Source organism: Gracilinanus agilis, chromosome 4, assembly GCF_016433145.1.
Source record: "Gracilinanus agilis isolate LMUSP501 chromosome 4, AgileGrace, whole genome shotgun sequence".
Classification (NCBI taxonomy): Eukaryota; Metazoa; Chordata; class Mammalia; order Didelphimorphia; family Didelphidae; genus Gracilinanus; species Gracilinanus agilis.
This window is the reverse complement of record NC_058133.1, coordinates 245,626,470-245,641,579: the sequence shown is the minus strand read 5'-3', so window position 1 is coordinate 245,641,579 and position 15,110 is coordinate 245,626,470. Positions and strand designations below refer to the sequence as shown.

The 15,110-nt window shown below is 39.0% G+C and overlaps 1 pseudogene; it reads left to right on the top strand.

Moving 5' to 3' along the window:
• Positions 1–1,538: 1,538 nt before the first annotated feature.
• Positions 1,539–2,478, top strand: LOC123246277 (annotated as a pseudogene).
• Positions 2,479–15,110: the final 12,632 nt, after the last annotated feature.

Here is a 15,110-nt window from a genome sequence, read left to right as displayed (position 1 = left end):
TATGTGTGTGTGTGTGTGTGTGTGTGTGTGTGTGTGTGTGTGTGTGTGTAGTTAGTTAGTTGGTTAGTTAGTTAGTTACTGAGATAGATATATCAGGTTCCTGTAAATTTGGGTCTTTGATCTAACCCAAGTTGTGATACCAAATAATAGCAGGTCTGGAAAATAAAGAGTTGCTATAAACATCACCAAAAATCCTACAATATTGTAATATATGCTAACATCTCTCCTTTCTCAACCTCTTCCCCACAAGTAGATAGAAGTACTTTGAAAAACGAAAAATAAGTTCTCTTATGTGCTTGGCACATATTAAGTGCTTAATAACTTTTTATTATTTATTCAGTCATGAATTCATTCATTCATTATGAGAAAGAAGTGAATTAGCATAATCTATGAGCTTGAAAATGACATTAATGAGGAAATTCAGATGAGGCTAAAGAAAGATATGAAATAAGTAAACTGAAATAGGTAGATTGACTGATAGTAAATAACTGGACTCCCTGGGGACTGAAGTAATAAATAAACTCTGGGGTAGACAGGATGGGTATAGCCTACAGTTGAGAGTTAACACCAGGGAATCTGCTGGGATACACAGTGGGTCCCTTAATTGTCAATTAGGGTATCTGGGTAAGGAAATTACAAGGAGAGAGTATTATAAACAGAGGTTTAATAAGGAATGGAAGGGGAATGGATAAACTGAACTAAAGATCTTAGGGTCTCCACCCAAAAGTCCAGTAGGGGAGAAAACTATTCTAACAGCTAAAACTAAAAACTGACTGACTGCTGGTTAGCAGGTCTAGCTGTGTTGTATGGGGATCTCATATATAGGTCCAAGATAGATGTTCTTCCAAGCTGTTTCTCAGGAGTCTTGATGGTCAGCAAGTAATCCAAATTAAGAGAGGGAGTGGGGTTGTCTCAGTGTCCACCACTGAGCCAAAAATCCTCCACTCAACCTTACTCCTTAACCGAGTCACTTGATTGAAGATGGTAAATATGATCCACACCAAGGGAAACACAGCTCTCTTCCTTCAGGGATTTCAGTGAGTCTCTAACTCCCACCATGCAGGGATCAGTGAGAGAAAATAACTGACAGTCCCCCAAAGTTCTGGAATCGGTCTCCTGTCACTCATCTTACTTACTGCTTACCTACTCCTGTCTAATCATCCTGTCTAATCCTTATAACAGATAACAATAAAAATATATTTCTTTAAAAAAGGAAAAAATGGTCTGATGGTATATTAGAGGCAGCTGAGTTCAAATCCTGCTTCAGACATTAATGAATGACTCCGACCAAGTCACTTAACATTCGCTTCATTTTCTTCATTGGTAAAATGGGTATTATTGCACCAAACTCACAGGATAGTTGTAAGAATTAAATAAGATAATATATGTAAATATCCATTTTTACCTTAAAGCATCATATGAATGTTTATTGTTGTCATGCTTGTTGTTATCTTCTACAATATTCACTTATAAATAACTAAATATAAAATCTTTTGATAGTAGCGGTTTTCTTCCCCAGGTGAGATAAATATGAAGCAATGTGGTTGGAGAATCAAATGTTGGGGACTGATTTCATGCTGTTTGTTTGGACCCTATGGCCAAATCAAACACCCCACTCTCCTCTACTCAGTGACATTCATTGTTTTCAGAGTTGCTCTGACTGGGAATGCCACCTTGATCCTTCTAATCTATAATGACCCCTACCTCCACAATCCTATGTATTTCTTCATCTGCCAGCTTTTCCTCTTGGATAAGATAGATAACTGTCACTGTACATGGTGTTGGATCAAGAACGGGATTCATGCTATCTAGTCCAAGTTCTGGAATCTAGATGTTCTATTTGCTGCTGGGAGGAGCAGAGTTCTTCCTTTTGGCAGTCATGTCTTATGATAGGACATCTCTGTCCTTTTGTTACCCCTTCCACTATTCTGACCTCATAAAACCTTAGGGTTGGCATGCTTCTTTCAATTCTCTGTTGGTTCTTGGGCTCCATTGATGGTTTCATGCTAACCTCCATCATCGTGAGTTTCCTGTTCTGTCAATCCTGAAAGATCCAGCACTTTTTCTGTGAGGTCCCTGCATTGATGAAACTCTCCTGTTCAGATACCTTGCTCTATGAGACAATTGTAAACCTGTACTGTGTCTTTATGATCCTCATACAAAAGTCATTTCAAGCTCTTATTCCCTTACCCTCCTCACTGTCTATAGAATGACTTCAGCTACTGGACAGAAGAAAGCATTTGCCACATGTTCATAACATATGACTGCTGTTACTCTCTTCTGTAGGGACACTGTCTATATCTACATGCTACCCATTTCCTACAACACTGCTAAGAATGTATAATGGTATCTATCTTCTACACCAACCTCACACCTGTCCTGAATCCTCTCATCTAAAGTCTCAGAAATAAAGTTGTCATAGCAACTTTGAATAAAGTTCTAGGGACAATACTGGCACTAGTTTATATTAGGGAATAGAAGATTGCTGACAGTGATCTATCTAATCCCTTTTTAAAGCAATTGCTTCTGTCAATATAGTCCTTTTTCCCACACTCCTGAATTTATGTTGTCTTATAATTAATGGGATAGGAGAAGAGTGTTAGCCCTTCCCCTGGACTTCCAAGACAAGTCTCTATCCTTAGGACCATCTCTACTTTGTAGATTAAAATAATAAATTAGAGATATTTATAACAAATTATACAGAGGTTGATGTTCCTGCTTTGATATAAAAATCACTGAGATTGATCTGACTTGATATAAAAATTCCTGACATAAGATCTCCTTTTGAATTCTGGATACTTAAAGCACAAAAACTTCCATCCAAAAATCACTAGAGTTATACTAATATGGGATGGGTTTTCAGGAACAAGATTCTATTCACCTGTCATCCAATACAATATGGGATTAAATGTATCTACCATCAGCAAACTGACAGGTCAAGAAGTAAAAATAAGGCTTGATCTGCAGTTCATGAAGAGGAATCAGAAAATCATTCATCAAGATGAGAATGTAAGTGAGATGGAGTACTGTGAGTAGTATGTTTCAATACTGAATGAGTCCCAGGTATAAAAAAGAAGAGTAGCAAAGTAACCACAAAATGAAGATGAGAGAACATTCCATTGATGCCATCCTAACCTGAACGGACCCAGACAAGGTCCACTGGACCTTCCTATCATATCCACTGGATTGTATCATGCAGTGCATGAATTGTCTATGCAAAATACCAGACATTGCCCAGGATCTAAATCTAAGTAAAAAAAAAAAAAAAAAAAAAAAAAGTAGGTCTAGCAAAACTCTGTAAGATCAGTCTGTAATTCTCAGATTTGGCAAAAGAGAACCACTCTCATTATAAGGAGGTCCCTTTCCCCCATCTCAGCTCATTCTTCTGATTCTTCAAAATCTAATGGTGCTATAATGAACTTTTATTCAAGTCTGTAAGTGTCATATATGTGACAAGAAACATTTGCAAAATTAGGCCTAAGTAGATAGTATAATAGATAGGATGTTATTACAATTGGAGTCAGGATGATTTGAGATTGAATCTTTCTCCAAACACATTCCAGCTTGGGATCCTAGGAAAGCCTCATAACATTCTTGGCCTCACTTTTCTTCTCTTTAAAATTAGAGAATTGGAACTGTAGTTTCCCTTGTAATTCTAGATCTATGCTCTTATTAACTAGAAATAGGAATATAAGAACAAAAAATGTTTCTAGGACTTCCCTACTCAGGTAATCCACATTGATCAGAGCACTCTTAAGTGTACAGTGGAAAGAATGTATTCCCCCTCCCCATAATTCCTTGTCAACTTCAGCTATTTCCCTTTCGGACCCTTCAGCTATTTCCCTTTTTGTATCCTTATGAAAAAATGATTCTATAATAGTAACAATAATAATAATAAGTTAAAATTTACATGAGAAGCCATGGAAAGAACAAAGGGCTTGAAGTTAGGAAGATTCATCTTCTTAAGTTCAAATTTGGCCTCAGATACTTATGAGCTGTGTGACCTTGAGCAAATCATTTAGCTCTATTTACTTCAGTTCCTCATAAGTAAAATGAGGTGGAGAAGAAAATGGCAAACCACTCAAATACCTATGCCAGGAAAACCTCAAATGGGCTCACAAAGAGTCAGACACAACTGAAATGAATGAACAACAAAAATAATGGGTCTATTGATTTCATAAAAGAAAATAGATTTCCTTTTTTTCTTAAGAATCTCTATGCATTATGTGATTTAATGAATTCTTCTACAACTCTTCCAGAACAGGAGATTTCGAAACAGCTAGGTTGCTCAGTAGATAAAGCAATGGGCCAGGAATCAGGAAGATCCAAGTTCAAATTTGGCCTCAAACACTTAATAGCTGTGTGACTTTGGGCAAGTCACTTCACTTCTATTTGCCTTAATCCACTAGAGAAGGAAATGGTAAACCACTCCAGTGTCTTTGCCAAGAAAACCTCATGTTGACTCACAAAAAAACTGGTTGTGACTAAATGACTAAATAAAAGCAGCATTTATATAACAGTTTAAAGTCTGCAAAGTGATAATACATATATAACCCAGATCAATTTGTTTATCATATCTAAAAAGGAGGAGAGGAGGAAGAGAGGGAGACAAGTTGGATCTTATAATTTCAGGAAACATATGTTAAAACTTATTACATGTAATTGGGAAAATAAATATCTTTGAATAAAAAAATAAAGTTCACAAAGCATTTTAGATGTCATTTGTTGCAACTTTGAGAAATAGATAGTATTATCCTATTTTACAAAGAAACTAAAGCAGATAGAAATTAAATAATTTGCTTGCAGTCACACAAATAGTAAATGCCTGAAGCAAAATTTTAATTCAGGTCTTCCTGGCTCCAGATCCAGCATTTTTTCCACCCTGCCTATATCACAGGGGTTGAATTATGCCACCACCCTTTGTTGTAATTTATGACATGGGCAGTCACATTAGTCAGTGGAGAGTATAAAGATGACATTAACTCTCCCCTGCCCATTTTTAGATTTAATAACCAAAAGTATAAACACCTCATTTATCCTTAAGTGGGGGAGGTCTTTGACCCATGTGTATAATAGTGGGTGACGAATCAGAAACCACTGACTGCCACCTGGTCAGTCATAAGCAAAATTATAGACTTTAATTGATCCACATAAAGATGGAGGAAGGCACAGGAAGTGTCACAAAGAAGTATCTTTAGGAATTACAACTTCTCGTGGGGACCTTTCCCGCTTTGGAGTTCCGAATTCAAGTTGGAGGCTGATGAAGAATCTGCTTCATAGCCCTGGACTTGGTAAGGCTGTTCTTAAATCTCTCCTTTTGAACTACCACGTAGGTGAGTGAAAAAGACTGATTCCTTCCTGGATTTTCTGAAGGGACTAGCCTCAGGAGAGGCCTCCCCTCTTGAGAGAGGCTTCATGTCTGAAGCCCTTGCTTTATGCATTCACTGGGCCCTTAGCTCAAGGCTGAGGCCCCTCCAACTGAGGACTAATTATGCCTGCCTGGATTGATCCAGAGGCCAGAGCAAAATACTTAGTGTGTTAGGTTAGATATCTTACCCTATCCTCTCTCTGATTTTCTTACTTTCACTCTCTCTCCTTTTGTAAATAAATTACCATAAAATCATTTTGGAGTTGAGTAATTAATTCCTGATGACCATAACTTAGTCCAACCTTTTAATTTTAACCTCTTACATTATTGCCCCCCTTTACAAGAAAGTGGAGAGTGTTCTCTTTTTATTAGCCTGTTCATTATTAATGCTTATTTTAAAAGAGAGAGAGAGAGAGAGAGAGAGAGAGAGAGAGAGAGAGAGAGAGAGAGAGAGAAAGGAAGGAAGGAAGGAAGGAAGGAAGGAAGGAAGGAAGGAAGGAAGGAAGGAAGGAAGGAAGGAAGGAAGGAAGGAAGGAAGAAAAGCTAAGATATTGGCAAAACCCCTAAACAGAATTGCTTCCATTATATTGTAAACTGAAACCACCAAGACACCATATTATGAGACATCCTTTGATGTTCTAATTTTTGAAATTTCTCTTCCCCATTTTCCCTCTGCTTCTCTCTTTTTTAAAAAATCCCTTATTTTCTACCTTAGAATCAATACTATGTATTGGTTGCAAGGCAAAGGAATAGTAAGGGCTAGACAATTGGAGGTTAAGTAATTTGCCCAGGGTCACACAGCTAGGAAGTATTTGAACCTAGAACCTTCCTTCTCTAGGCCTGGCTTTCAATCCACTGAGGTATGCAGCTGGCCCCTCTACTTCTTTTGAGCTCTTCCTGAATCTGTATCTAATTCATATTTTTTTGTTGTTTTTTTTTTTGTTTTTTTGTTTGCTTTGCTTTCACTGTCACTCTGTGTCTATACCTTGCTTTTTGTCTCCATAAAAATTGTCTATAGTTAGGTGCTTTTTTTGTTGTCTGCTCATTTTCCTAACCTTTTTATAGATAGGCTCTGTTCTCTGGGAGGTTAGGATACCATCTTAAACTTTAGTCATACTTTGATGCTATTCTTAGCTTTATTTATGGGTTTCTGCCAGTTTCAGTTCTTCCAAGATGGTATGATGCTCTAAGGCAGGGGTCTGCAACCTTTTTTGGCCGTGAGAGCCAAAAACGCCACATTTTTTTTAAATGTAATTTCATAAGAGCCATACAATATGTTTAATACTGAATACAAGTAAATATGTGCATTTTATGTAAGAACAACACTTTTAAAGTACAATAAGTCTCTGAACTATTTTTAATAATGTTATTATGTGCTAACCAATGATGAATAAAGTACTTCTTACCATTAATGTGACTTCTGGTGCTGCATGGTTTTGCTAATGGATTTGTAGTCTGGTTGATATGTGGTGAGGTTAAGCTTCATGCAGACATTGAGACTTCCATCTGTTAAACGTGATCTTAGTTTGGTCTTAATGTTCTTTAGGTGTGAGAAAGACTGCTCACATGCATATGTAGAGCCAAACATTGTCAGTACAGCAATACTCTCACACACTACAGTGTGTGGTATGTGACAGGAAGGGCGTTTCAATTTTTGACAATCAGCTGATCCGCGGGTTGAAGATTTTTCATTTCTCCCCACTTGTGATTGCTTACCAACTCTGCTTGCTGTAGTGCAAGTCTTTCCAAATCTTCATTCAGTGACCTGAACTTATTCACCCACATGTCTGAGGCCTTCAGATCAGCAACTTGAAGCTCAAAATCTCTGACAGAGACACCGGGGATGTAACTCAGGTCAGCATTGTCCACTGCACACTCGTGTGGATGGGTTATGAACTTAAAAAGACGAGTGCACTCACGAAATTCTCCAAAGTGTGCTTTGAATGACTGCAGGAGATTAGATGTGAAGCCTGCTAGCTGCTGAAGATCAAGATGTTGAGCAGGGTCACTTGTGCATGCATCTTTAAACTCTCCCAGTTTTTAAAAGTGTAGTAAACAACCTGTTTCAATGTCAGTGATGAAGAGTTCTAGCTTATTTTCAAATGCAAACACTGCTTGTTGAAGTGAGAAGACTGTATTTCCAACGCCTTGCATTTTTACACTGAGCTGGTTCAGATGTTGAGTTATGTCTACAAGATAGTAGAACTTCAGGAGCCACTCAGTGTTGGCTAACTCAGGATGCTCGACATTTTTCATTTCGAGAAAAGTCTGGATTTTGCTCAGACAAGCTGCAAAATGGTTGAGCACCTTCCCTCTTGACAACCAACGCACATTGCTGTGCAGAAGCAGACCAGGATAATTATTCCCAACTTCTTCCAGCAGTGTTTTAAACTGACAATCATTTAAAGCTCAGGTAACAATAAAATTGACCACCTGAATGATCAGCGACATCACCTCACCAAGCTGCTCACCACAAAGTGCCTCCTGATGTAGGATGCAGTGAAAACTTAGGACGGGTCTCTTTTCATGTTCACAAAGAAGCACTACGAATCCTCTGTTTTTCCCCACCATGCAAGGAGCACCATCAGTACACACTGAAATAAGTCTATCCATCGGTAGATTTTTTTCATTAGCAAGCTCAGTGAAAGACTTGAATAAATCCTTCCCTCTTGTTGTCCTTTTCCAAAGCAAAACAGCAAGACTTTCCTCACATAGTGTGTCACCGACAACATACCTTGCAATCACGCTGAACTGGGATAAATGGCTTATGTCTGTTGACTCATCCACAGCGAGAGAAAAAAATAATGCTGCATTTATGTCCTTCAGTTGTGTTTCCTCAATTTGATTTGCCATCATTATCGTATAATTGTGAACAGTTTTTGCCGACAGAGGCATTCCTTTTATTCATTTGATTAGCTTGTCTTTATCTGAAAAGTCATCAAAAAGTTCATTGGTAACATCAAACATGAATGTTTTGGCATACTCCCCATCTGTCAATGGCTTTCCGTTTCTCACAATTGCTAAAGTAGCAGCAAAGCTAGCAGAATTCCAGTCACCTTGTTGGGTCCAAACACGGAGTTGCTGCTGACTAGCTTGCACTCTGCACAGTAGCTTTTCACATGCTTTCTTCCTGCTGTCCCCCACAGGATATTTTGATGCAAAGGTAGTATGACGTAGGTCAAAGTGTCGCTTTATATTTGACCATTTCATCAATGAAATTTTTTCATTGCATATTAGACACACTGCAGAACCTGCTCTCTCCACAAAGGCAAATTCCTCTGTCCATTTCTGCTGAAAAGTACAATACTCGTCATCCTTTAATACTCTTCTTCTTTTAGCCATCTTCTTCAATAAAAGGGTTTCTGCAATTAGCTGACTACTTTATTAAAAGGAAGGAAAGTACAGTTCAGTTTAATTAGAAAATTTGAAGTTAAATACCAGCAAAGGCCTGTCCCCTTCTCCAGCTGTGAAAACAAAAAGAAAGAAAAACATCCAATTCAAGCTATTTTATTAATCAAAAAACAAGACTTAATGGGGCACTATAGTACTGATATAACTGCACACATACATATAAAACTCCTTTACACTAAGAAAATTGCTGAAATAAAGAGAGAAAAATTCAGGGAAGAATACTTTTTCCTCTCCCTCTCTCAAGTCAGGCAACAAGAGAAGAAAAAGCTGCCAGCCTGCTGGTTAAGCCATTTGACCACATAAATTAAGTAGGAAATCAGGAGATTGCAGAAAATAACATGTCTTGTGTGCAAGCATTAATAAGTAGTGGGGGAGGAGGGTACCTTTTCATGGAAAACTGGCCAGGACATCACACACATTTCCTGGTACAGGTGTTTATCAGTGCTACCTACTCAATCATTTTGTATCAAATGAAACAACTACTGGGAAGAAATGCTTCTCACTAATGAAGCATATGTAAAGTTGTAATCTGACTATAGTTCCCCTTTAAGAGAAGGTAGAAAAGTTAAAAACAATAACAATCCCACAAATAGGGAGTGCAGACCCCATGAATAGAGGTAAAAAACAAGGCAGTGTCCTCACTGAAAAATCAATATAGCAGCAGAATAGGTAAAACAAGTGAGACATTTCCAGGGATGGATTGTAAATGTATAAATACACTGAGATAAAGCCATGTAAATCAGAGGCAGAGGAGTAACAAACAAGGCAATGTCCTCACTGAAAAATAAATATAGCAACAGAATAGGTAAAAAAAAGTGAGACTGGATTGTAAATGTATATATGCACTGAGATAAAGCCATGTAAATCAGAGGCAGAGGGGTAGAGAATGTAGACAAAAGTAATCAATCACTATACAGAACTAGAAGATGTCAGTAACAGGTGTGGAAAGAGTAAAAGGAGGGCAGAAGGAGGAACACACAGCACACCTACCAAGCCGAACTAAAGACCAGGATTCGTCTCGTGCGGCAATATCAATGAGGGAGCCTTCTATCTTAGAAGATAGTCACGGTACTGAAAGGTATGTGATGCATGATGTTTGTAATAAGGGAATAAAGCACGTGGATGGGGTTTGTGGGTCCCTAAGTCAGTAGGTGGGAAAGGATGGTACAATAGTGGAGGTAGTAGATCAAGGTGATAGGAGAGATGTAAGGAAATGGCTGAGTTTAGGGAAATATAAGATGTTGAAGTATAATGAGCGGCAAGGGGAGAGGATGAGGTAGTTGGGCAGGCAGCTGCAACAGGGAGACACAGACTGGGTACACAGGCTTGAGACAGAGGATGCTGAAGGGAAACAGGCTGAACCCTTTCAGGTACGAAGGGCACTTTTACAGACAAAAGGTTAGGGCCAGTCAGAAATGGTTTGAAACTAACTAGAGGGCTTTCTAGTCAGTTTCTCAGGTTCACAAAGACAGAGTCTCAAGGCTCTTCCCTGTCTGTGAAATAGAAGGGTTTCTCAGATAAAGTATAGAGATCACCACTTCCTCCAAGATGGACGCCTCCAACTCCCCTCAGGACCCAAAGAGAAACTATTCCTTTCTCTCCTTAACCCTTTTATCATTCAACTAATGATTTAGCAAAAGGTTTGATTAAATAACATCAGGGTTTACTAAGTTTCAGGGTTGATTATAAAGGACAGAGGGATACAAGGCTTCTCCAACAACCACCTAGGGAGAAGCTCCATGTGGGGGAGGGACACAAGAATGGGGCAAACTGAACAAGAGCCTGCTCCCACTCAGCCCAGGAAGCTTTGTTGCCTTTAAGGTTAGGGAAGTTATAGACAATGAATCAAGAGATAATTTGTATCAAGGGTAAGCACTACTTGTCTATGGGGAAAACCTAAGTCTTCAAAGTTTGATTGCTACCACCCAAATCCACCCTTCTCCCAAAAGCCATAGGAAATTAGGAAAGGAAATGGGGAATTGAATAGGGAATGTCAGGGAGATACAGAGGAATTAGCTAGGCTACAAAATCTCAAGAGAAAAGGCACAGATTCAAGGCCAGGTTTCAGCCCAAAGACCAAGCTCAGTTGACCCTTCTGCTCTGACCTAGCCTCCTGGATCAACTGCCTCTAGTCAGGGTTCTAAACCCTCTCAACTGCCAGAAATTCTGCAGTTAGCCTTTTGCAGGGTTGATTGCACCTCTGCACTACACGTCATGATGTTGACATATCACGTGATGCATGATGTCATGTTACTGTGCCGTAGTTCATCTGTCAGTGCTCACAGTGCGTACTCCTGTAACAGCACCTGAAAAAAAATTGACTTTATGGCTCCTGCAGAAAGAGCCATACGTTGCTGACCCCTGGTCTAAGGGCTGATTGCTCTAAGGGCTACCTCCCACTGCTGATTCAATTAACCCTTGAGATGCTGATAGCTGAAAGGCTTTTGGTCTCACTGTGGGCTTGATCTGGTCTGGTACACAAATGATTGTCCTACTCTGGGGCTCTGCCTTGAGTTTTTTGGCAAGAGGTTCAGGGAACTCAGCTTTGGTTCTACCAGCTACCCCAAACTGGGATCTATGTCCTTGCCACAGGCCCAGACTAGGACTCCTGGCTTCACTCTAGGCCCACACAGATCTGGCTGCTTCAGCACAGATTGCCCTGGGCTGGGATTCCAGACTTTGCTGAAGGTTTGCTTGGAATATCAAGGGTTGTACGGTCTCAGGGTCTGGATATTGGCTTAGGCTCAAGTTCAGAACCTGGTACAGCAGATGTGGGGTGAGGTAGGGGAGGTGGCTTGCTATAGTCTCCTGCTGTCTGTGCTCCCCTCTCACCCAAATGCCCCATATGTTCTCTGCCTACCTTTTAGGTTTTTCTCTTCTTGAACATTGTTTCACTATGTCTCCTTGTTGTTTCTTTCACTCATATTCATTTTGTGGTGTTATTTTAATATTGGTTGGAAAGAATTCTCATGGTGGTTTTGAGCTTCCCTGCTTCTTGGATCCAGAACTGGAAGTCCTAAATGTACTAATGTTCTGGAATTTTATTAAACCTTTTAGTTTCTGCAGCATATTGATAATTTTCTTTGAAATAAACCAGTGCCATATATGATCTCTCATCTGGACTATTAAAGTTGTACAAAGACCTTCTAAACAGATTTCTGGTCATAAACACATCCACCCATCTTCACAAACACAACATCTAATTAACATTAGTTTTCCAATTTAATTTTCAAGAGAATTATCAATAACTACAATGGGCAAAATAAAATAATAGTGGACTCCTTAAGCTGATAAATGTGTCATCCTCTGCCTAAATATAAGAAACTCCCCAGTATAGGCCCACTCACATCAATCTTAATGTCTAATGCTACAGAGGATAGTGAATGTAAACCATAGTTAAGCTATCCAAAAAACCAATCATGAATAAAGAGCTCATCCATGTGGAAATTAGCACTCTCCAAACCTTCAAGGTCATTTTGAAAATGTAGCCCTATATTTGCTGCAGAAAGTATAAACAAATTAAACTATCTTAGCTAGAGAGACTAATTAGAATAGTGAAATATGGAAATTCCATGCAATGGGAGATCCCTAGGAAATCTGGAGTTCCGTAAAACAGGGACGTGAGATCAGTGCATGCTAGTGGAGAGAGTAAAAAAAGAGCTACCATGAATTGACTTTAATAATCAGCAAAATGGAGTTTTTGCCGGCACATTGATCCACTTAAGGAATTATCTGCCTAGGACAGTGATGGGCAAACTTTTTAAAGAGGGAGTCAAAGGAAAGGAAATGCTCATCTGTTGATCTGTTTCTAAGGCAACTCGTTCAAAGTTTCATTGTATTGTATCCTCCTCATTGTATTCATCAGATTAGGAATAATGTCATGGGCCAGATAGAAATTTCTGGGGGCTGCATCTAGCCCGCAGGCCATAGTTTGTCCATCACTGGCCTAGGAAGAACTAGCTGTTTCTTCATATGTGCCTGCCTTATTGTGAGAATTTATTTTTAATATGCCAAATTAAATCTTATTTCATGGCTCTATAATAGAAAGGTCCTAGATCAATTTCTGTATATTAGGGAGAATTACAGTATATTTCTGAGTCAGGATTAGAGATTCCATACAATCTACTGCTTTTTGAATTTTCCTTGTCCTTAGGAATCCCAAAGGATATCTTCCTTTTTAGCAGTATTTAATTAATAACTGAAGGGAGAAAAGGTTATTTTCTAGCTTACATGACCCATTTACTTGTAGAAATGGGGAAGGGGATGTGGTTTAATAGACCACCTATTAACTATCCTCCATAGAAATGTCTTGAGAGGTTCTGGGTAGGAGCTGAATAATGAGCTCCTAAAATTACTTTTTAAGGGAACAGTTGGATTTCTTAGTGGATTGAGAGCCAGGCCTACAGATTGGAGGTCCTGGGTTCAGATCTAGGCTAGACACTTCCTAGCTGTGTGGCCCTGGACATTGCCTATCCCTTACTGCTTTTCAACCTTGGGACCAATACAAAGAATTAATTGTAAGATGGAAGCTAAAAGTTGTTTTTTTTAAACCCATTAACCAACTAATCTAGCTAGTTAGCCAAACCCAGCTTCCAGGTTCCTGGTTGTATTATTGGTTATGATGCCAGCCTAACCAATAAACAGATATAATAAATTAATATTTATTATTCAAATTTAATCTCTTAAGATCATTCTAATTATAAAAGCATCAAGTTGCTAGCATCTGGAGAATTTTTCTAATTCCCATGCCCTGTCACTTTCCCCATGCCTCATTGTCACCTGTCAACCTAGCACTCTTTCCTATTTTGAGATTTGGAGGTTTCTGCTCTTTTTAAATTATATCTTTTCTGGCTGTTTGTACCTTTATAATGAGCTTTACCTCCATGTGATAGGCTGGCTTTTTTTGCATTCTAAATAATTTTACTATAGAAGAATGAGGAAGAAGGGGAAATGTAGTTGCTCACAGAAACTAGAGGAACATGTCTCACTGGGGTAAGAAGAGTGTGTAACCCAGGCAGCACAGCATCTATGAGGACTAGCAGAACTTGAAACAACCCAACACACCACGACTTCATCATCAGCAACAAAGCTACAGAATGCATAGGAGCCCAGCCTACACAGGTATAAAAGGCAGGAAATTCTACAATCCCATTTGGCACCAGAGCCCTGATGCTACCAGGGAGCAGAGAGAGGAACAATCTGAAATGCAGGAAACTTCTCACTCCCACATGGCAGCAGAGAGCTTAAAGCAGCAGCATCCAGAGCAGGGAGCCAGCCCAGCCCAAGCAACTTGTCAAGAGCAAGGAAGTAGCAGAAGGGGAACCAGTCTCACTCATGAAACAATAGAGGAATGGAAAAAAATGGAGTGCTGCATATAGCTAGACAAAGGAGCTATAAACCTTCCCAGGACAAGCCAGCTAGGCCACCTCTTCAACAGAAACACCATGAAAACAAATCATCCAGAATAGAAATTGAAAGAATCCACCAATCACCTCCTGAAAGAGACCCCAAAATAAAATACCTCGGGATCATTATAACCAGAATTCCCAAGCCAAGGAAAAATCCGCGAGAAGGAACCAATTCAAATATCATGAAGCCACAGCCAAGATTACACAGGATTAAGTAGCTTCCACATCAAAGGACGAGAAAGTATGGAATATGATATTCAAAAAAATGCAAAGATCCTAGAATTACAACCTAGAATTTCATACCCAACAAAACTGAGCATAATCCTCCTGGGGGGAAATTGACATTCAATGGAAAAGAGGAATTTCAAACTTCCTTGACCAAAAAATCAGAGCTAAAAAAATTTTTTGATGAGCAAATTTGACACTCAAGAGAAACATAAAAAAGTAAAAGTGAAGTCTTAAGAAATTCAATAAGGTTGAAATGTGTGCATTCAGACCCAGAAGGCGATCATTGAAATTATTAGATATCTATGATACTTGATAAAGGTAGGTTACTTAAAGTATGCAAGCTATCTAAAATACCTACGATACTTAAGAATTAAATCACTATCAGAGCAATGAAAAGGAGTATACATAAAAAGAAAGAAGTTAAATAAGATGGGCTTGTACCCCTCCAAAAAAAAAGGAGTTGGGAATTATCAGGACTCAGGGGAAAGGAACCCCAAGGGTTCAGACTAAGGGTTGAGACTTAGGTAGGAGTGAGAAAAAAAGAGAAACAGCTTTTTAGGGGTCAGAAGGGCCACAGGAACTGATAGCAACTGCTAGCAAGTTTATTATACAGAGGCAGGGTTTATAAAGGAAAAACCCACAAGGAATGAAAAATCTGGGGGAGAGGTGAACACATGTAGGGTTGAGCAACTTCA